General features: G+C 37.7%; 1 long non-coding RNA gene across 1 annotated transcript; it reads left to right on the top strand.

Annotated features, from left to right (window-relative positions):
* Positions 1-11,518: 11,518 nt before the first annotated feature.
* Positions 11,519-15,934, top strand: LOC140014466 (uncharacterized). Its single transcript, XR_011821227.1, has 3 exons — positions 11,519-11,886; positions 14,909-14,968; positions 15,747-15,934. It is a non-coding gene; the product is annotated as an uncharacterized lncRNA (long non-coding RNA).
* The last annotated feature ends 7,162 nt before the right edge of the window (positions 15,935-23,096 follow it).

Genomic DNA, 23,096 nt, shown 5'->3' on the forward strand with positions numbered 1-23,096 from the left:
ATTTTTGTTTTCAAATCACGGAGATTTTCGTCATTGATTGTGTAAATATAATATTCTTTCATTTGTTTCATGGTCTCATCTATCTTTTGGATTTATCCAATGGCAATCCCTGTGATTTATTGGAATTACCTGGATACCAAGTGTCTTATTAGCATTGGAAGTCAAGAAGATGGAATGTGATTCGAGGAGCGAAGTTGGGTCGACAACTTATCAAATGGCAACCCCTATGATTGACTGGATACCAAGTGTCTTGTTAGCATTGGAAGTTGAGGAATCTTGACACAGTTCACAGAGCAAAGTGAAGTTTTCGCTATATCGGAAAAACGTCCAAGTACTCATGTTTACACATTTCTTGAAAGTAAGATGGATCGGATGGTGGTGGCATTATCTATCATTATCATTATTTTTACTTTTTGTAGGTCCAATGGTCCAATAACAACACACTGGGGCAATTTTTATATGACTGTGGAGTATCACCCAAGAATTGAAAGGTTCGGACCAAAGAAGAGATGAATCAAAGTTTTGAGGAGGAGCAACCCTGCCATAATGCAAATCAAATTATCGGTTGCACAATAAGTGGTGGAGACTGGGGCAAAATTATTCCTTGAAAAGTTTCTCCCAAACGAAAAGGAAAAAATGGAAAAATAAAAAAAATTAGGTTTAACTTCTTATTTCTTGAAGAAATCAATTTCAATCTCAAATTTTAATTTCTTGTTGGCGATTCTCAGCGTTCGCCACGCACCCTTCTATCTCTTTTCTTGACAACCACATTTAATTCACTGACTTCAACCACCGTTAGCATCGAGTCTATCTCACTAACGTATGCGTTTTTATTCTACCACCATTAGCATCGAGTCTATCTCACTAACGTGTGCGGTTTTATTCAACCACCGTTAGCATCGAGTCTATCTCACTAACGTGTGCGTTTTTATTCTACCACCGTTAGCATTGAGTCTATCTCACTAACGTGTGCGTTTTTATTCCACCACCGTTAGCATCGAGTCTATCTCACTAACGTGTGCGTTTTTATTCTACCACCGTTAGCATCGAGTCTATCTCACTAACGTGTGCATTTTTATTCCACCACCGTTAGCATCCAGTCTATCTCACTAACGTGTGCGTTTTTATTCTACCAACGTTAGCATCGAGTCTATCTCACTAACGTGTGTGTTGTTTTAGTCTATCTCCGTTAGCATTGGGTTCATCCCACTAACGTGCCTTTCTATTTCCGATTTTCTCTACAGGCTCGGGTTTAATCCCACTGGCCGATTGTCAAGGCATTTCATTTCACCGTCACTGAACATGGGTCAATCCCACTGGTGAGCATTTCATTTTGCACGGTACTAAACATGGGTCAGTCCCACTAGTGAGCACTTCATTTGCATTGCCACTAAACATGGGTTAGTCCCACTAGTGAGCATTTCTTTTGCACCGTCACTAGCCGTTGGGTCAGTCCCACTTGTGAGCATTTCTTTTGCACCGCCATTAGCTGTTGGGGTCAGTCCCGATTTAAATTCCTGTTAGAGTCAGTCCCCTTTCAAATTTCCTGTTCGGGTCAGTCCCGTTTTAAATTTCATGTTCGGGTTAGTCCCGATTTAAATTCCTGTTGGGGTCAGTCCCCTTTCAAATTTCCTGTTCGGGTCAGTCCCGTTTAAATTTCTGTTCGGGCCAGTTCCATTTTAAATTTCTTATTCGGGTCAGTCCCGTTTAAATTTCCTGTTCGGGTCAGTCCCGATTTTAAATTTCCTGTTTGGGCCAATCCCGTCTAACTTTTCCTGTTCGGGTCAGTCCCGTTTAAATTTCCTGTTCAGGTCAGTCCCGTTTAAATTTCTGTTCGGGTCAGTCCCGTTTTAAATTTCTTATTCGGGTCAGTCCCGTTTAAATTTCCTGTTCGGGTCAGTCCCGTTTTAAAATTCTCGTCCGAGTCAGTCTCATTAAAAGGGATCAGTCCTCATTTCAAAGACAGCAGTCGTTCGACTAGTCCACAGGTGAGTATTTGGTGTCTACTTCTTTGTCTCAAGTTTTTCCAAAACTCAGACAAAGAGGGGCAAACTGTAGACACCAAATTTTTAAATAATTTTTATTCTATTTTTTATTTTTGTTTTTAGTGATAATTCTTATCTATTTTTATTTGTTAATTTCATGATTTTGGTTTTAGACTTTTTTTTAGCATTTTGTATAGCATTTTAGATTATTATTATCTATTGTTTTATTTTGTATTCGTTTTTGCCTTTTAGCTGTTTATTATTTTTATTGTAGGACTTTTAGCATAAAATTTGTCAAAAGAGGAAATTATTAAAAATATATATTTTTTTTATTTCCTTTTACTGTTCATTAATTGAAAAAAGAGAGGAAAAATCATTAATCAAACATAGGAAAAATCTTAGCTTTTTGTTTCATCTTTTGTTACTAGTTTTGTACATTTTATTCAAGTTTTTTGCTTAAATTGTTATTTTGTGTTATTGTTATTTAATTAAGTGATTAAAAAAAAAAGGGGGGGAAAAGTCCACGTTTTTTGTTTCGGCTGCAGCAGAAAGGAATTGCAGCTGCATTTCTCGGCTATTTGCCTTGGGTTTTGGCTCCGTTCGATCGTCATAGTACAAACCATCTGGCTTAATCTGGAAATCTCAATAGTTGAGTATCAAGAACCATCAGATGGTTCCCCAAAATGCGGCTGGCTTGATCCAAACCATCGTTGAGAGGGTTTAGTTTCTGGGGCCATATAAAAGGAAAGAGAGAAGGCAAGAAACGGGGGGAGCTAAGCTGGGTGACGGCTGAGAGGTTGAGAGATAAAAAAAAAGGGGAGGCGGCTGAGTTTAGAGAGGGTAGAGTAGCGGAGAAAGTGAGGAGCTTTCGATGAAGGAAAAAGCAAGAAACTGTAAAAATGGAGCCGAGGGAGAATCTGGAAAAAAAAGAAAGCAAGAGGGATTGAGAAAGCTAGGCTCCGGGTAGAGAAAGGGAGAGCTTCCAGGCTGAAGAAAGTAGCTACGGGCTAGGTTGGGAAAAGGGGCTTCGGTTAGAAACCAGAAAAGAAAAGGAGGGATCTTCGACTAGCGGCATCAGCGCTGGAAGCCTCTGCAATTCAGTTCGTGGATTTGGTTTTCAGAAACGTTCGATTTCTCGGGGTCTCTTTTGTTCACTCAGCAGTCTAAGCACTCTCAGGTAATCATGGGCTTTTCTCAATCTGGGTTTGACATAATTTTCGTAGAGATCTGAACCCTTTACGCACGATGTTCTTCTTTTCTTAAGTTCTGCCGATACTTGATGACGATGACTGCGATTATTGCTTGGTGATGTCGTTATGTTGTTGATAGGCTCGGTGGTAGTCTCTCTTGCTCATTTAATGTGAATCTGAACTAAGAATTCAATTAAAAAGCCATAAGCAGATAGCGTTTTCCCACATGTGTAATTTGATAAACTAAAAATCACATCTTTGGTCTTTTGGTGGGATTCCTGTCCGATATGGTTGTTAAATTTGGCTGCATGAGGTTGCTGAAGTTTCTGGAATGGCTTGAATTTTTTGGGCTTTGCTTGTCGTTTGATGGTATTCCGTGCCTACGTTTGCTGCAATTTATTTGCAGCAAAGTGTAGCATAACAGTTGGTCTCAACAATGACATTGTTTGTAGCTGTCGTTATTCTTGATCTGTTTGAGATTTTGTTCGGCCGAAAGATGGGTTTGCAGAATTTGGTGTTCATAGGCAATACCAGTTTCGTGTGTATGTAGGCTCTTTTCTTCTGCTTATTTTGGGTTCAGCTTTGGGTAAGGGGGGGAAGCATTGAGATTTGCATAATGTTGAAATGATTCTCTGTGTGTTATCCTGCTTCGCGTTCTTTTTCTCAGAAGTTTGGTTGGCTAGATTTGCATGCTCTTGCTCTCTGGATTTTTGTGTTTAAAGATGAAAAGAAAGTTTGGTTGTCTTGTTGTTTAATCTGAATGTTTGGTTGGCGGAGATGTCAGTTGCGTTCGGAAGGATGGGAGATTGCATGTTGAGAAGCTCAACCTGTTGCAAATAAAAGAAACCAGCAGAAATAAAGAAAGCTTCGTATGCATGCATGAAAAATTTGCACTTTGGCCCCCCAATTTCTATGTAATGCTACAAAGGCTCAATCATTTTCTGATTTCTTGCAATTAGATCCTAGAATAATTGCAATTTGAACCATTACTTGACCCCTTCTTTGCTCTTGGACCCGTGAATTTCCCAAAATGTGTTAATTGGGTTTGAGTGATTGGTTAATATTTGCAATTGGGTCCCTGGTAGTTCTTCTATTTTTGAAATATGATCAATAATTTACTTTTCTTGGAAATTATGCATTATTTGATTTCATTTAAGTTGCAATTGGGAGGGATTTGGTGATTTTGTTTATACTTTACTATTTAATTGGTGCCTTGACCCTTTTATTGTTTTGAAGCTATTTTTCCTTCATTTGATTACCATTGCAAGGAAGGTACACTCTATCCCTTATTTTCGCTTTATTTGACTCTATGTGTCTATGTGATTTATGTGCTTAATTGCATGCCTTTTGAATGTTTTCATTTTATTTATTTATTTATTTATCCACTTTATTTGTTTTAGTTTTGTATAGTTATTTTCAATTTCGATCATTTGAAAGGCATTTAAATGCCGAGTTGTAATAGTTAGGGGTTTATTCGCTTATTATTTTCTTTTTATTCATCGCCCATTAGATTGTAGTAGGGCGTCCCCCCAATGTAATAGATAGGTTTGGTTTGCTTTCTTTGCTTGATGTGATTTGCATGCTTATGTGCTATGTGTTACCGCTTTCTTAGGGCCTTGCATCTAGATATCATGCTTATTTGTTATGTGTCTATGTGATATTATGTGTTTACATGCTTTTATTATATTTCACATGATTAGTTAGTTATGATTAACATGTGACGTTATCACACTAGTCCAACGCTAGTTGTGGTTTCCTTGTTCGATTTCTCACTAGTCCAACGCTAGTGAGAAAGTAGAAATATGGGCTAATCCAACGCTAGACCCTTAGGAGCCCTTCGCGCGTTAGATCATGATTGTGTGATAAAATCATTCCATCTCATGCATATTTTTCACTTTCTAGGGCCTTTTATCATTTTGTATGATATTCCCCTTATACGTATAGCCCTTATCCCTAATTTCCCTGTATATATCCCCCCTATGTATGATAAATAACATTAGAATTGCATTTCATTCTAGAAATAGGATTAGGGTAGTGCATTTGCTTGATTAGATTAGGGGATACCCCTTGGATATGGGATATGGACGAGTTTGGATTTTCTAGCCTTAGCACGCCCGTATTCCCTCTATTAAAGGGAAAATTTAGTCACGAACATTAGTCCTCCGTACCCGACATGATGCATTCCTTTAAGACATGTATATTTCTATAATTATTTTATCCTTTTCCTTTTCTTAGAGTCTCATATTTTTGCATTATTCGTGACTTCTCAAAAGAGTCATTATTGGGCATCACAATTAATGTGATTGGCACCATTCAAGCTTTGAAGAGAAATTTTGCCCCCCGATGCCCTCCTAGGTCTATGGTATGCATTCATATAGTACATCCAAATGCGATGAATCTTAAGGTTAAAACAAGAAAATCTTTGACTAAATCACGCAACTAGCCTTGGCTAGGTCAAAGGGGTGCCTTGGATTTTTATCCTTGCCTTCCCCTTCGTCAAATGTGACTCCCGAACCTTTTTCGTTGGTTTACGTAGACTAGGAGTCGTTTAAAAGGGGTTTCTTTCTACCTTTTCCTCTAAAAATTCATTTTAGGTGATTTGGTACACCTTAACTCTATACCAAGTGGCGACTCCGATTTTTATTTCAAAAACCCTTTTTAAACTATATTTTGGGTCAAATCGTCGCATTTTCAAGTCCCATTTAGACCCATATTTTTCATTTTCTTTCAAAAATTCATTTTCCAACCAAAAATTGAATCAAAATTCACCTTTTAAACCATTTATTTTTCTTATAAAAATTGGGGCGCAACAGTAATTAGTTACTTATTTTGCTCCTTTGATTTGCTAGGCAAGCTATCATCGAGTTAAGTGAATCGGCGAGATGACAAATGTGAATGATCTGCATAAGAAAATAGAGATTATTCAAAAGGAAGTAGAGTTCCAAAAAAAATTAGTTCAGCACTGTCAAGGACGATAGGAACAAAATACTTGGAGAAAATTGAACTACTGCACCACAACATAGAATTGAAAAAAAAATACGAAGAGATTCTAGAAGAGGTGCAGAATAAGTGTGAATTAGTGCATTTGCCTAGTCGAATAGCATGTCAAGACATTCCTAGTCAAAGTTAGCCATTAGTGAGGTTTTGCCTGAAATAGTTGTAATCATTGGACTATGCGTAATGAAATTTTTATGCAGTAAGTTGTATCCCTGAGAAACAGTGGACTTGGTACCTGATGTTTTAATGAGTGATATTAAATATTGGTGGTTGGGCAGCATTGGATCCTTATTCATGAATCTATTACTATAATGTAGTCCTGAATTTAAGCGAGAATTCTTCATTTGTGGTTCGAAAGGAAGTAATTTTGGTTTGAGAAGGTGATACGGGTCTCGTGGTAAAAGAGTAAAGATGAAAGGGACCTTACGTTATCGGTGATTAGTCAATGTACAGTGTATGGTTTAAGAACTAGCAAGAATAGTAACCAAGTGTTAACTTTTCTTTTCATCAAGATTAAAGGTTGCGTCACTTCTCACCTCTTGATATTTTCACTGATTTTTCTTAGTATGGTGTTTTAGCCATTGCATTATTACGATTGTCTCTCTAGATAGATTGTGGTAGCAGCATGAGTGAAGAAAAACTCTTGAGAAGTAGAAGAAAATACTATAGAATCGAGTTTTTGTGAGCAAAGAAGAGAATTTCATGGACGAAATTCTGTTAAGGGGGAGAGAGTGTGAGAACCCGAAAAATTAGGTTGTATTTTATTTATTTCTTTGAATGCATTTTCTTTACTTTAAATAATTGTCTTAATTTTATCGACATTTTTATAAGGGAGTCAAGTTTTTAAATTATTTTCTTGATATAAGTTAGTACATGCTAAGTTTGTAGCGCATTATGGACGTGGGACCCGCTAGTGCGATAAGTGTGATAAATTTTTGACAACTAGATGAAGTTTTGCATAAAGGGATGTTATTATAAGGTGTTAAGGGATAATTAGAGGTTAGCTAGATAGATTAACCTTTGGAAGACAAAGAGATGAGAGCAAACCCTAAAAGAGCCAAGTGTTGCAAAACTATTGGATGTTGGACTTTGACCATGTCTTCTTAACTTTCCTAAAACCAAATTTGACCAAAATTGTCTTCATTTTTCTCCTTGCTTGGCCGAAAATTGTGAGAGGAAAAACAAGAAAGAGCACTTCATCTTCCACCTCAATTCTTGCTTAAATCTTGAGTTTCAACCATAGATTTTGCAAACTACTCCATAAAAGTGGTTCAATAGGGAAGATTAAGGGCTTGAGTGGAGAGATTTTTGAAGGAAAAGCACTAAGATTCCATCTTTCTTGAGGTTCTAAGGTAACTTTGGCAAGAAACTCCTCTTTACTTCTACTACTTGCATATTAGTGGATTAGGGTTGCAAAATTGGTAGTTTTATGAGAAAGTTTCATGGTTAAAGTAGTGTTGTGGTAATTTTCAGTTTTTATGGTAATTTTCGGCCCATATATGATGCTTAACTGTTGGCCATGGTTTGGTAGCTTTGCTCCGTGAAATATCTAGCTTTTATATGCTAGTTTGACTTGCCTAAAGAAAATTTCAGCTTGTGAGTAGGAATTTCAACTTAGGGTCATTTTCTAGCTTGAGTAGGTGATGGTTATATGCTTGATTTAGTGAGTTATTGGCTTTGTATGTATATGCTTGAGTTGAGGATGTTTTGTGGTAAGAATGAAGCCTTGAATTGGCTGGAAAAATTAGTAAATACAAAGGAGGTGCTGCTGAAAATTTGTCCGCAAGAACCCTTGGGCAGCCTTGGGAAATCTACTATATCTTGTTATACAAAAGTCGGAATTGAGTTCCATTTGTTGCATTTGAAACTAGAGTTAGAGTACTATCAACCGCGAAAATTTTAGTCTTTTTCTCAATTACCTTGAATATCTGTGATTTTTCAAAGTTGACTAAAATTGCATACCTGTTCTGTCTTTTACTGGATGAAGCAGCAACTTGAGACTCAAATTTGACTGACTTAGGGATAGAATCTTACAAATGTGTCTTCTGAGAAAGTGTAACCCTTTAAATCTATTATCCGATGGTTTAAATTTTATCAATTTTGGACTTAGGAAGCTTGAGATATGATTTTTCAAATAATGCTGTGCAAAACTGGAAAATTTTGTTCTCTTAGAACCATCCTTACTTTCATTTCCCACTTTAAGTTTGGAGTTGGTAAATCATTTTACGTATGGTTTATGAGTGTAAGTGAGGTTTAAGTGAGAGGAATGGAGTCTTAGAAACCTTAATTTCTTCATGTATTTTGGCTTTGTATTGCCAGCCTTTTAATATGGTATATAACCACAGGACTCGAGAGAGTTCTAGAGAACGAACCAGGGATAAAGTGAAGTGTTGCCATTGATTGGTGAGTGTACCACTCGCATGACTTGTTGCTTAACTGGTTTACTTGTACTTGCAATTTGTGACTTGAATAACTGTGACTTCTATTTATTCTGGTCGAAACGAGGGTGTACTTTATCACACTCGTTTCTCTTGTCTGTTTGACTGGTTACTGTATAAATTTGAATCCGTTACTTGTGCATGATTTGATGTCGTTTAGAGGCTTGTATCCAACGACCTTACTGTGACATCTGAGCTCAAACCTCATTGGTAGTTAATCGAATCGAGCCGGCAAGGGTCTGGTCGATTAGATAACTAACCATGGGTCTCTTGTTTTGTCGAGTGAAGTGTTATATCCTCGGCTAATCGGTATGCTTGAGTATTACCATCTCTGTTTTTGTTTGGTGGTCGGCCCCGGTAAGGGGTATGTTTGGTGGACGGAATTTGATGTAAAGTGAGGTCTATGGTCATGGTTGTTTCTCTAAATGTTGACGGACAGTCAACGAGTTTGGATCAAGTACTGCAATGGGAATTTGGCTCTTGAGAGCCATCCATATCCTTTCTATTTGAATTACTATGTCTGACTGAGGTGTTTGTTCATCTTCCTATTTGGTGTTTATATTTGATTGATTAAAATTGAAGTTCCATGATTCTTGACTGCTTGAACTTTTGGTACCTCATTGGGCGAAAGCTCATTCCCGTTACCTTTGTTTTCCTTACAGGAAGCAAATATTGGAACCATGATTTTGGAGAAAAGAGTTGAGCTAGATATAGTTATTTTTGGTTAAGCTCCTCTGTAATAGTAAACCCTAATTGTATTTTGATCAAGTATAATATTTTGGCTTGTAAAAACTCCAATGTATATATATTTATTCAAGCGTATGGTTACATATATTAGTTGAGAATGCATGTTTCTATGGTTATGTGAACTTTTCTTGTACTGGTTGGAATCGGGCGAGTGCGGAACTTGAACAAGGAAAGAAAAGAAATCTGGCGGGAAACTACTGCAGGGAATCCGGCCATATATCCGGCCAGATCTTGGCCGGATTGTCAGGGGAAGAGGAAAAAATTTCGGTTTATTCACTGCCTTGAATCCGGCCAAGGATCCGGCCAGAAATCCAGCCAAATCTTGGCCGGATTCTGACGTGGCCTCAGTTCCTTTCGCTTTTCGTTGGAGCGTATAATCGAAATTCGGTTGCACCGTATGGTTTGGTAATCATGTTTTCAGCTTAGTAGTCCTGACGAGAGTTGGACAGGCAGTTCGCTAACCCTTAGGGTACGCCCTAGGGGAAGGTGGGGCTATCACAACATACCTTAAACCACTAGCCAGTGCTTAACCCGTCTAATGTGGCGAAAGGTACGATTCATGTTTTCCATTGTCTGGCTAAAATTTTGGCTATGGTGAGACTTGGGAGCTAGAGACGGACATGCAAGAAATATACTCTGAGTTATTTAAGAATAAATGTATGAATTTCGAGGTCGAAATTCTTTTAAAGAGGAGAGAGTGTGACGACTTAAAAATTTCCTTATATTTTCTTATAATTCCCTCTTATTTTGAATAAGTTAATTTATAATTCCTTTTACTACTAATTTTATTCCCTCAATAGTTGTAATATATAATAGAATCGAGAGTTTTCCTTTTACTTTTATAGTTAGAGCAAATTAGGGTTTTTGCATATTTTGGTAGTGTGATCACTTTTGAACCGACGTGTACCGTTTGTTACCGGTTGAATATACCACTTGACCACTACTTGCTTACCCTAATCTTCTTGTTTTTATTTCACCTAATCCTCCCTAAATTACCCCTTAATCCAGCCATCTTTGTTGACTAAGGAAAAGGAAAGAAAAGAAAAATATAAGAGAGAAAACTTGGCTTTGACAACTGTCAATGATCCAACAGTTGTTGACCAAGACCATTTCTTCCTTCTTATCTTTCTTCTTGGCTAATTTTGCTCCATTATTTCTTCATCTTGGACGAGCTCTAGGAGAGAAAAAACAAGGGACAAAACCTCCAACTACAGCCTTGAATCTTGCCTTGTTTGAGTTAAAATCACAAATCTAAACCGATTAAACTTGTATCTTGGTGCTTAGGAAGCTAGGTGCGGTGAAAGTTTTGAAAGAAATAGCTTGGTTCCTCACTTTCAAGAAGGTTTGGTAAGGTATAAGCTCATCAACTTCTTTTCTCTTTCTTAATCTTGCTAAATATGGTGTAGATGGCATGAATCTTTGAACATTATAGATGATCTTCTAGTTTTGGGTTGTTTAGTGAAAATTTCAGCTAGGGTTTACTATTTTAGCCTTCATTTATGTTGATCAACTATTTTATGTTGGTATGGAGCTTGGATATGGAATTTGTGATAACTCGAGAAAATCTTGAATAGACTTAGACATTATTACCCTTATTTCGTAATTTGAAATATTATAGATAACAACTAATTGGTCAAATTCAATCACTAAATTTAATTATTCTAGAAATTGAGAGTTTAGAAATATCCTAGAATGATGTCAAAAAACAAATAATAATAAAATAAATTAAAATTAAAATTAAAAAAATTATATGAATCAAATAAACATATGATATGCGTACCGTAATTTGTGTGATTTGAATATATTATAGTTGAACGAGCCACATGTCTAGTTAATTTCCTACAAAACCAAATGTGTGAGAATCTAATGGATTAAGGAAATACAAATAAAGTTAGGAGCTAATGTATAAAATAATAGAACTACAGCCTTAGTAAGCAAATAAATTAAAGTTAAAAGACGAAGTTACCCTTGGAACCTAAAGAATTAACCAGGCAGCCAAGCAAAATAAGTTATCAGCAATTTTACAATAGGAACCGAGTGGAAGTAAGGCAATCAAATGCTAACCAAAACTTGGGCGGTGATTGACAAAAACCGAAGAGAAATCAGCTGCCAAATATAATTGGACAGTTGGCCTGAGTGGAACAGTCTAGTATTGTGTAGTACCAATTGGAAAAGTTGACCACCGAATAGCATTTCCTTCTTCTAATTCTTAAGCCTTCTAAACAGAGAGATAAGTGAGTATAAGAGGAAAATATTTCTGGTTCCTTTCTGTTTCAGCTTGCAACCGAGAGAGAGTGAGGGAGAGAGAGTTAGACATTTGCTAGCTTCATTTCTCCAGCTTGCAACCTCAAAACCGTGAGCCAAAAGTGAGAGAGAGGGAGTGAAATCTTGGTGGTATACTTCACCTACCAGCCTCAACCAAATGAGAGTGAAGTAAATAAAAAAAAGAAGGAGAGCTGGTGCCGACCTTGAGGAACCGAAGCTAAGAAATCTGCCTGGTCTGCAACTTTTAAATCTTGAAAGATAGAGGTAAATTTTCTGTGATCAATCCTTATTTACTGAGTATAAATGAATATATATAAGCCGCAAGTTAAGTTTTAGCAGGGGAAAATGAGTTTCTACTGAAGAAAAGTTCTGGTTTAAGATTAAAATTGAAACTGAACTGAACCTGTTGGAACCGAGAGATGATTGATTAAGTTACAACCTGTTGTCAATGGAAAAATGGAAGAATGTTGTAGTAAATGCATGACAATGTTTAAATCTCCCATAAAGTGAAATTTAGCTATAGGAACTTGTGAAAGTTGGAACTTTGAGTTGAAAACAAAGAAAGAAACCTGCTGGAATTCTTATAGCATCATCCGAGAGAAAGGGACTGGATATGTAGCTTATCATTTGAGATTATGGAACAATTTTCATTTAAGAATTCAAGCTATTTGTTTACACTTTTGTGCTATCTGAGAAACTAAAGCAGAGTTGATAACTTAAGTGAGAATATTTGCAAGAATTAACCGGTGGTTCTGTCTAGCTAGCCGAGAGATGAAGTAAGGAAATTTTCCAATTTTCTTGACAGATTTTTGGGTTCCAAATTCCTACGTTGAAGCTGAATACCTTGCATAATTTTTTTTAGTTTTAGCATGCATGTTGGAGTTGAATGGGAACTGAAGTAGTTAATGGAGAAATTTCTTGTTTAAAAACTGATTGCTGTCCAAAAACAATCACAGCTTGACCGAGAGAGAGAAATAGACTTCAGATCAGTTTTTCCTTTGAAATTCTGGCTGAAAATTTTTATATTGATGATCAAGTTTACTTTGTAGTTGGAGAATCATCTTTTGCATGATGAGTTGGAGTTAAAACTGAAGAAAATTATGGAGAAAGCACCATATGTTAAATTGCTATACTGCTGGAAATTGTAATGTGTTGCTGGCCGAATTAGTTGAGGCTTTAGGTGGGATTCTTTTCTAAAATTGTGTGTTATTTGTTCTAGTTTGAGTGGGCAAATTATGAGCTATGTGTTTAGCATTTCAAGCAAGTATAAGATGGAGATTTGTTGAACAATTTGAATGATATTGCTGGAACTTATACTTGTTGGCCGAAACAGGGAAGAGATGAACTTTCGTTGAAGTTTTTAAACAAAAGCCTAAGATAGTTTGTTGTAACTATACATATAAATATATATATATATATATCCGTTTGTAGCATCTTAACCTTGTTTTGAATACTTTAAAGAATTTAAAACTTGAAGGGCTAGTGAAGTGGAACAAATAAGAATAACATGCAAACTAGAGTCTAGTTCAGTCTAAAGGGAAGAAATAAAAGTTCCATCAGCTTTAATTATTAAGATTAGAATGAAATGATTTAATCTTAGCTCAAATATTTTATAAGATCTTAAAATTTATATATGTACATTAACCTTGTTTAAGAGCTACCAAACCTAATGGATTTTGAAGTAATATGGCTGAATTATGTTGAATGGTTGAATTGGTAATGAGATGAAGACTTATATACTGTTTTAGAAATTCTAAGGTAATTTGTTATGGCTATATACACGAAATGGCTCCTAATCACTTAAATTAGTTTTTATAATATTTAAGAGACTATAAAACTTGAGAAGTTAAGGTTGTGAAACAAAATTTAATTCACAAACAACCTAGAGCTTAGTTAGTCTTAAAAGGGAAAATGGAGTATTTATAAGCCATAATTAATATTGGATTGAGAAAGTATATTAGTTTAAACATTATACAAGTTTATAAACTTGGAATATATGTATATTTCTTTGGTTTCTGTTGAAATTTGATGCTTAAATTATGTTAAAATTGCTGGTATGAATGTCATACTTAAATGTATGGATGGTTTGAATAAAAGTCTTGTGGTTTTAAAAGAGAAAAAGGAGTTTTTCACAAGTGAAAAATGAGTTTCCAGATTTTCGGATTTCACTAACCAGTCTCAGTAAAATGCTTATATCTTGGTGTAGGAAAATCCGATTGAGGTGCCGTCAGTGGCATTTGAAACTAGAATCATGGGACTTTGTTCTGTAAAAAATTCATATTTTTCCTCCATGTGTAATGCTGTCCGTGACTCCTCAAAGTAGGCTGTCCTGCTTGAATGTCCTGTTTCTTCAGGAAAATGAATTTTTGACTTGGATCGAATATTTGGCCTATTTGTGATTTGAATCTCTGAAAAGTGTCTTCTGGGATGTGATAGTACTAAAAATCTATTTTACAACAGTACAACTTTCATAATTGTTTGATTTGTGGAACTCGAATTGCGAATTTTTAAAGTTTACTGTTACTATTCATCTCCGTAGATTCCTGAAGCATAGAAACGGGCTTCTTGACTTTAAAACCTCAGACGGCCTACTTCCAACCTCTCACCTTGATTTTTCCACTTCCTTGACAACAAATATATCCCTATTGAACTTCTCTCGCTAATGTATCTCTCATTTCCTCAAAGTTTTACTCTTTTAACAAGTTACCTTAATTAAAGCGGTCAAGACTTGTACTTAGCTTTTAGCCACCATTTCCGAATTTCCAAGTGAAGCTTACATGCTAAAATTGTCTTGTGTGTGGATGGCATTGAGCCAAGTGAAAGGCTATTGTGGTAAGATTATTTGTGTGTGATTTTAGGGCTGAATTGAGAAAAATAATGAAGCCATAAATGGCTAAAAAATAGCTAAATACAAAGGGGTATGCTGCCCAAATTTTCACTGGAAGGTGAGACGTGTATACTCGCAGTTTGAGTGAAGATTTGAGGTCGAATTGAACTCGAATCGTCTAGGGTATTCAAGTCTTCGCTCATAGAGGTATATAAGTTAGAATTCGGCCGAACCTTGTAACCTTGGAAAAATGAAAGTAACGATTAATAGAAATATGTTTTCCTCCTCTCTTCGACTCAAATGGGAATTTCAAAGTTTAATCGCTTCAAAGTTTCAAAGTTTTAAGAGCGAGCATGAGTTTTACGAATATTTCCAAAATGAGTTTCAATTAGTTGATTTTCTTTAAAAGAAACTTGAACCCTAATTGATTTCAAGTTCTTAAATGACGTTTTATCGCAGAGTTGAACTCCACACAAAGAGTAATACCTTACCGTGATCCGTAAAGGCACTACATCTTTGGTGAGTGTTCCACTACCTGCTACCCGTTATGTGAAATATCTGAATATTTGAAATACTTGATTTATGACTGTTGGAGCCAAATACTGTTTTGATAAAATAGAGGCGAGCGTGTACTTTATCGCACTCGACCTCCCTTGTTTTCCAATGAGCCTCTGTATACTGTTATTATGAGATGAGATTTCGCTATATACATGACTGTGTTTGAGTTGTTTGGGTGATATCCCATCAACTACTGCTACTGTTTGGGTACCCAACCTCTTAGGTGAGTCGGTTGTATCGAGTCAGCAAGGGCTTGGTCGAGAAGGCCGATAAACCTTGGGGACTGATGTTTGGAGGTCCCTGGTGAAGTATAGCCGTTGAGCTTGCTTGTTGTGTTGCCCAGCACCACCAGTGGTAAAATTCTCGACTTGATCCTGTTTCTTTGGAATCTTGGATTCCTGGTATACTCGAGTATTACCAAACTACTGTTTGTGGCGTGCGGGCCCGGTAGGGGGTTGATTGGTGGACGGAGACTGGTGAAAGCGCTGTTCTACGGACTTGCATTTTATGAATACAAACGTTGACAGAGAGTCAACGGATCCAGTTATGATCAAGCTCCAGTGGTTATTGGCTTTTGAAAGCCACCCGTATCCTTTAATTGAACTGTGATTAAATTACTGTCTTACTGTACGGAGTGTATTTAATTATTTTGTGACCTTATTTGGCTATGTGTTTAATCGTTTCACTTGGAACCTCACTGGGCGTTAGCTCACCCCACTCCCTTTGTTTTCCTTAACAGATCAGGGATGGATTTGATCAAGAGCTTCCTTAGCTTTACATTGTTTTGGACTTGTATTTGAGAGTGTAACCTTTTACTTAAGTAGACCTTACTTTTGACTCCTGTAAGTTTAAACCTATAAGTTCAACTCTTGTTATGTAAGTTGACTTTTGGCTATATGTATACTAAGCTTTTGGAGAATTGGTGAAGTGATTATATTTTATTTTGGGTTACACTCCCTTTCATGGAAGATGTTTCGTCCGCTTCATTTGAGTTATTAGTACTTTGATCGACTGAGCCCCGGCGAGAGTTGGGCAGGCAGTCCGCTGACACCCTAGCGTTCGCCCTAGGGAGAGGTTGTGACAACCCCACCTCCCCCTAAGGCGAACCAAAGGGTTCGGTGGGCCGCCTGCCCAGCTCTCGTCAGGACTCAGTCGCGTCGTTAAAAGAAATCGAAAACGTTCAGGAAGGTAATAGCGCGCTCAAACGATTCAGAGTCGCCAAATGGCAAAACGAAAATAAACATCACAATGAATAGTGGTTGCCACATCACCACCCAGCCAGGAGCCCAACGAATACAGATATGGCCATATGACTCGGGAAAACATTTCCAATCCAAATAGTATACATGAACAGGGTAAATAGTTTTATACACATACGTTTGTAATTTACGGAACAAAAGAAGATAATTAGATCAAAATATATTTAGGGTTTTCCAACTATCGAGGAGCTTTACAAAACTATAATAAAACTAGCCCCAAAAGTGGTTCCCTGTAAGGAAAACAAAGATGACGGGAAGGGGTGAGCTTACGCTCAATTAGGTACCAAAAAAATAGCAAATAAGAAACATGGAACTTCATATTCAATTAATCACATATGTGCATCAAATAAAGAAGTGAACAACACCATAGACAGAAAGGATACGGGTGGCTCTCAGAAGCCAAATTCCCATTTGCTTCACCGAAACTTGATCGAAATAACAGTTGACACTCCGTCAACGTTACAGAAGTAACCAATACCGTAGACTCCACTTTCTTCGATTCCTTCCACCTCACATACTCCCACCGGGCCCGAAATCCAATCAGATCAGAAATGGTAATACTCGAGTATACCGGAATCAAGGGTCTCAATACCCAAAGATCCCAAAACAGACTACCGTGGTTCGTTATCTAATCAACCAGGCCCTTGCCGGCTCGACTCGAGTAACTGGCCACAGGTGTTGAGCTCAGAGGTCACAGAAAGGTCGTTGGATACAAGCTTCCAAACGACGTCAGAACAGATACAGATGCAGATACAGATACAGATAACAGATTCAGATTCACACCAAAAATTGGCATATGAACAGACAAGAGAACGAGTGTGATAAAGTACACCCTCGTCTCCAACAAAATAAATAGATAATTCAGTCGTTCATATCACAGATTGCATGTACAGAAATCGAGTTAAACAACAAGTGAGGGGAGTGGTACACTCACCCGTTCAAGTACAGATACTTCAAAAGTTTTCACTTCAGATTGGCTTTAATCGCCAAGAAACCCTAAAATAAGCAAAGTAAACCAATTGAAGGTTTCACATCCAAAATCGAGTAAACGGAATGCACAAGTGAGGCTCGACTACATGTCGTACGCCTTTCCATGTTAAGTACTAGTACAAGTACTAGTACAAAAGAATAAAATATGACTGTTGAGCAAAAAGGATAACAGTTGGTCCTAGGGTTACAAACAACTCCTAAAACCCATCATTTTTTCACAACTCAAACCTACAGAGACTAAGCGGCCTAGAAAATTGGACAGCATTTTCCCTAAATTTGCTTACTTTTCCAGCCGTCATGGCTTCATTATTTTCCTCAGCCAGTCCCAAAGTCATACGAAATATAAATTCATCACAACAGCCATTCAATAGGCTCAAAGTCATTCAAGTACAAAATTTAGCTAGGAAAATGACCGGAAATGAAAGTCAAGCCCTAAAATATTCAAATAAGCACAATAAGACTCGATTACAAGTCATAAACCAATTCCAAATACCACCAAAATAGGGCTCCATAAGAATACATAAGCACTAGAGTAAACCAGGAAAATCCGGAAATGGAATTAGCTCTAACCCAAAAAAAAATAGTTTTTGACATCATTTTGCGGTTTTGGCACCATTGGCACTACGATTATCGAATGAAGGTACAAGATACACCGTTTCGAAGCTAAGAGATAGGGCTACAATGTTGAAGAAGGCTACTCTACCCAGTTTCGAGTGTAACTAGGTCAAAAATGCAAGATACTAAACCAGAACCGCAAAAACAGGTTTACAAACCGCATTCTGATTCAAACATCATAAGTCAGGCTACCTAAGTCCAAATCAAGTGATTCCAAAGCCATCCGAAAGCTAAGATACACGGCTACAATTCATCAGAAGACCTCAACTTGGAGAGATGGTCGGCCACAAGCTTGGAGATTTTGGAAGATTTTTGGTCAATTTTTGGGTTTATTTAGTACATGGTAAAATGATGAATAGTAAGTCAAAACAAGATTTAATCATATGGTGACACATGTCACTTTCATTAATTGCTTGCCTAACTTTTGTCTCTCTTACACCAAATCCATTTGGCAACCTCTAAATATCTCATAACACCCGGTAAATTAAACCCAGTATCCAAAACTTAACCTAACTGGTCGAATTTTTCCGAACTTTTCGCACTAGCGGGTCCCACGTCCGGTATACGCTCTTAATTACTCAAAAACTAACCGATACTAGAAAAATTATTTAAAAACTATATTTACTCATAAAATTTATTTTCACAATTTTTTCGAATAAATAAAAGGTGGAAAAGCATGCAATTAAAAGAAAATAAAACCTAGCAATTAAGAAAATTACGGGTCCTCACAGAGGTGGGACTGTCACAGAATTTGTGAGGTGATTAGTGGCATGGTTGTGACATTTTAGTGTTCAAAGATGAATTTCCAGCTTTGGTGAGAAAATTTCAGTTTTGGTAGCGGTTGATTATTTGCTAGAAATGACTTATATTTGGATAGTTTGTAGCCTAGATGATGAGCTATCTTGATATGTTTATTGGTAGTGTTTGAATTGGGTTGATTGAGGAAAAACATGAAGCCTTAAATGGCTGGAAAATTGGACAAATACAAAGGGTATGCTGCCCAAATTTTCATTCGAGAGATAAGTGAGTGAACTTGGAACTTGAGCGGTGATTCGGAGATGAACTGGACTTCGGTTGTCTAGGGTATTCAAATTTCCTTTAGTAGAGGTACATAAACTGAATTTTTGCCAAAACTCGTACCCCTTTAAAAGGCAAAAGTAGCGACCACTATAAATACGTTTTCCTCCTCTTTTAGACCAAGTTGCGAACTTAAAAGTGTTAATCACTTATTTATTGAAACCAAACGAGCGAGCAAGAATTTTCTAGAGTTTGATAAGTGAAATGAATACTACTTCAACAAGTTTCATTTATTTTCTTTTCTTTAAGTGGAACTCTTATATTTTGAACCCTAATTGCTTTCAAACTGTCGAATGATATTTTATCGCAGATTTAGACTCCAACCAAGGAGTTGACCTTGGACGTGATTTTGAAAAGAAATAAATTGTTGGTGAGTGTTTCCAAGTGCATGATTGAACTTGATATTTGAAAGAAATACTAGACTTGTTTGGACGGGCAAGGGTGTACTTTATCGCACTTGCCGTAATGTGATTTATTACTATTTACTGGCTATTATTGACTTCATATACATGTGTACAACTTGAATACTACCTAAGATCTTGTACTTGACTTGTAAATGTTGAGCGGTAGCATGTACCACACTCAATCCGAGTGGGAGGTGCCTCTCATCCCGTCTCACTACTTTTATCCTTACCCTATTGGTTAATCAGTCAAATCGAGCCAGTAAGGGCTTGGTCGAGGAGACTGGCGAACCATAGGTCCTGTTTATTGTTTATTGTTTATTATTTATTATATAATCCTTTGGATATGGTCCACTGGATTCGGTATAATCGAGTATTACCATCACTCATATTTTGGATTTCGCTTCCAGTAGGGAGTTGATTGGTGGACGGAAATTGGTGGAAAGTAGAGATCTATGGTCATGGTTTGCTTCTTCAAACGTTGACGGAGTGTCAACGGGTTCAGATCAAGTAATGCAACGGGAATTTGGCTCTTGAGAGTCATCCGTATCCTTATACCTGAAAATGTTGTATATTTAATTTACTTGTTACTTGTAGGGTTATTATTTCTTTTTATGAACTTTTACGCTCGCTCATTTTAAGAGTTCAAGCTTTACATAATAACCAACTTGTTACTTGGGCCTGCATGAAGTTTTGGGATCTCACCGAGGTTTGACTCACTCTATTAGTTTTTGTTTTCCTTACAGGAGTTACGAGCATAGGCGTGAAGCGGGAAAGACTAGTTTTGTCTAGACTTTTAACTTTTGTAATTCTACTAGCGCTAGTGCTCGATTAGGGTTAGAAGTGCAACTAGAACTTGAATCTCTTGTTATATTCGGATATGTAGGAATGATTGAGATAACAATGAATGTAAATGTACGTTCCAAGCTTGGGAGCTGTAGTTTCCTTTACTTTTGAAGCTGCAACTTATTTTTTTGATGTGAGTGAGTCCTGGCAAGAGTTAGGCAGGCGGTCCGCTAAACCCTAGGGTACGCCCTAGGGGGAGGTGGAGTCGTCACTGATGGTATCAAAGCTCTTATTGAGCTCATGCTGAGAAAGGCTTCTCGGACTGTGGGGATTGGCTTGTTAAGTGTGGAACAAATGTCTATTGTTGGGGACAGTAGATACGTATGTTAGGTAGGAATCTCAGAAGTGGTTGATTTCCTCTTGAGACTGGCCAGCTCGAGTGGTGAATTATTATATTTTCGGATTCTTGTACCCGAGTACCAAAGAGTGATACTTTTATGATAAGTCGATATCTCTAGTAATATTAGGATAAGTCTGGATGACAAAATCTAAGCCACGGGGAATGCGAATAGTCTGGATTTGGGAATATTAGTGAGATTTAGAACCCTTATTATTCAAGTGTACATACCTGGTTGTACTTTTTCGAGTTTTGATTAAGTGTAGTGCTTGAGCAATACTTAGAGTTAATGTCCCATAGGGTATGTGACTTGTTGTGATATGTATATAAGGAGAGTGTTTTATTTTAATGTGTTCTATTATTTTCATTTTATGATTTGAAAATACTTTTATCGAGCTTTATAGCTACTTTATTTTGCTTATACCTATATCGTCTATTTTTCAAAAGAGGCATGGAGGGTAGGCAAAATCAAGGACGTGGGACTAGTCGAGAACGCGGTCCGAACTGTGGACGTGGGGCTAGATGAGTACAAGAACAAGTACAGGAACCGAGAGACGAGAGAGGTGTAACGATGGAGTCACAACCTGGACCCCAAGCTGAAGGAGGGGATCAGGTGGCAACGTCAATTCAGCAAATGACCAATATTCTCTCTCGGTTGGTAGAGCTGCAAGGTCAAGCCCCTGTTAATCTGTAACGATCCCACATTGGCTAGGGAGGAGAGTCCTGGCTGCTTAATAACCTTTTGTGGTGTCCCCCACTTGGTCGAGGCCTTTTGGTGAGGCATTAGTCTGTTGTGTTGTCCAGCACCGCCAGGAACAAAACCTACGGCCCAACGGGGCGGCTAACTGTGGGACAATATCGACCAGGGGTGTTAGAGTTGGTAACAGAGTCGACTCCCGACCCCGGTGTGCCAGCGAGGACGCTGGGTCCCCTAAGGAGGATGGATTGTAATGATCACACATCGGCTAAGGAAGGAAGTCCTGGGTTGCTTTAATAACCTGTTGTGGTGTCCCCCACCTGGTCGAGGCCTTTTGGTAAGGCATTAGCCTATTGTGTTGTCCAGCACCGCTAGAAACAAAACCCACGGCCCCACGGGACTGTTAACCGTGGGACAATATCGGCCAGAGGTGTTAAATAATCAACCTAGGGATCCTGAAATAGTGGAAGATAAGGCCCTAGAGTGATTTCAAAAATTCTCTCCTCCCAAATTTCTCGGAGGGTCAGATCCTGAGATAGCCGAGAGATGGCTGGAAGCAATGATCAACATTTTCGCCGCCTTGAATTATATGGAGGAAAGACAGGTGAATTTTGCGGTATTTCAATTTGAAGGACCAGCCAGAGTTTGGTGGAATGTAATTAGGGTTAAGTGGGAGAGAGAAAGGACAGCATAGACCTGGTTGAACTTTGTGCGAGAGTTTAATGAGAAATATCTTCCACCAATAATTCAGGAGAAAATGGAGGACGATTTCATTAGGCTACGTCAGGGAGGGTTAAGTGTATCTGAGCATGAGACTCAGTTCACCAAGTTATCCAAATTTACTCCTGATTTCATCGCTATGGAGCAAAGGAGGGTGAGGTGGTTTGTGCAAGGGTTGAACGTAGAGATACAAGAGGCTTTAGCGGCTGCACAAATTAATACTTTCACGGAGGTTCTTGAGAAAGCTTAGAGGATAGAAATTGCAAGGGCGCAAGTGAAAGATTTTCATGCAAAAAGAAAGGGACGTCTAGTGGAGACCAAGGACAGAAACAAGGTGATCTAGGTATGCCACCCTCAAAGGTGGGTCGAGGATCTGGTGGTGTGAGAATTTCGGGGACACCTAAGAAAGTTACTCCAAGAGGAGCCCCAGGTGGTAGAGGACAACTGAAAGGTGCCTCACAAGGAGATCCAACATCAATCCTTTGTGGATATTGTAGAAAGACCAATCATACTGAGGATAATTGTTCGCGAAAGGTACGGAAATGTTTATGGTGTGGTAGTGCTAAGCACCAGATTGCAACCTGTCCTCTCAAGTCAAACCTTAAACAACCAAATGTATGAGGAAATAAACCCAGAGTGCCTGCCGGAGTATATACCTTAAACCACCAGCTAGTGATTAACCCGTCTAATGTGGTGGAAGGTATGATTCATGTTTTCCATTGTCTGGCTAAAATTTTGGCTATGGTGAGACTTGGGAGCTAGAGACGGACATGCAAGAAAATACCCTGAGTTATTTACGAATAAATATATGAATTTCGAGGTAGAAATTCTTTTAAGGGGGAGAGAGTGTGACGACTTGAAAATTTGCTTATATTTTCTTATAATTCCCTCTTATTTTGAATAAGTTAATTTATAATTTCTTTTACTACTAATTTTATTCCCTCAATAGTTGTAATATATAATAGAATCAAGAGTTTTACTTTTACTTTTATAGTTAGAGCAAATTAGGATTTTTGCGTATTTTGGTAGTGTGATCACTTGATGAGGTGTGTGTACTAAATTTGGTGGATAAGAGCGCGTATTAAGTAAAAGGAAGTGTGTGATTAGAAGTGCTAATAATAAGTTAGTGAATCATGAGTTAAAACAC

Source organism: Coffea arabica, chromosome 9e, assembly GCF_036785885.1.
Source record: "Coffea arabica cultivar ET-39 chromosome 9e, Coffea Arabica ET-39 HiFi, whole genome shotgun sequence".
NCBI lineage: Eukaryota > Viridiplantae > Streptophyta > Magnoliopsida > Gentianales > Rubiaceae > Coffea > Coffea arabica.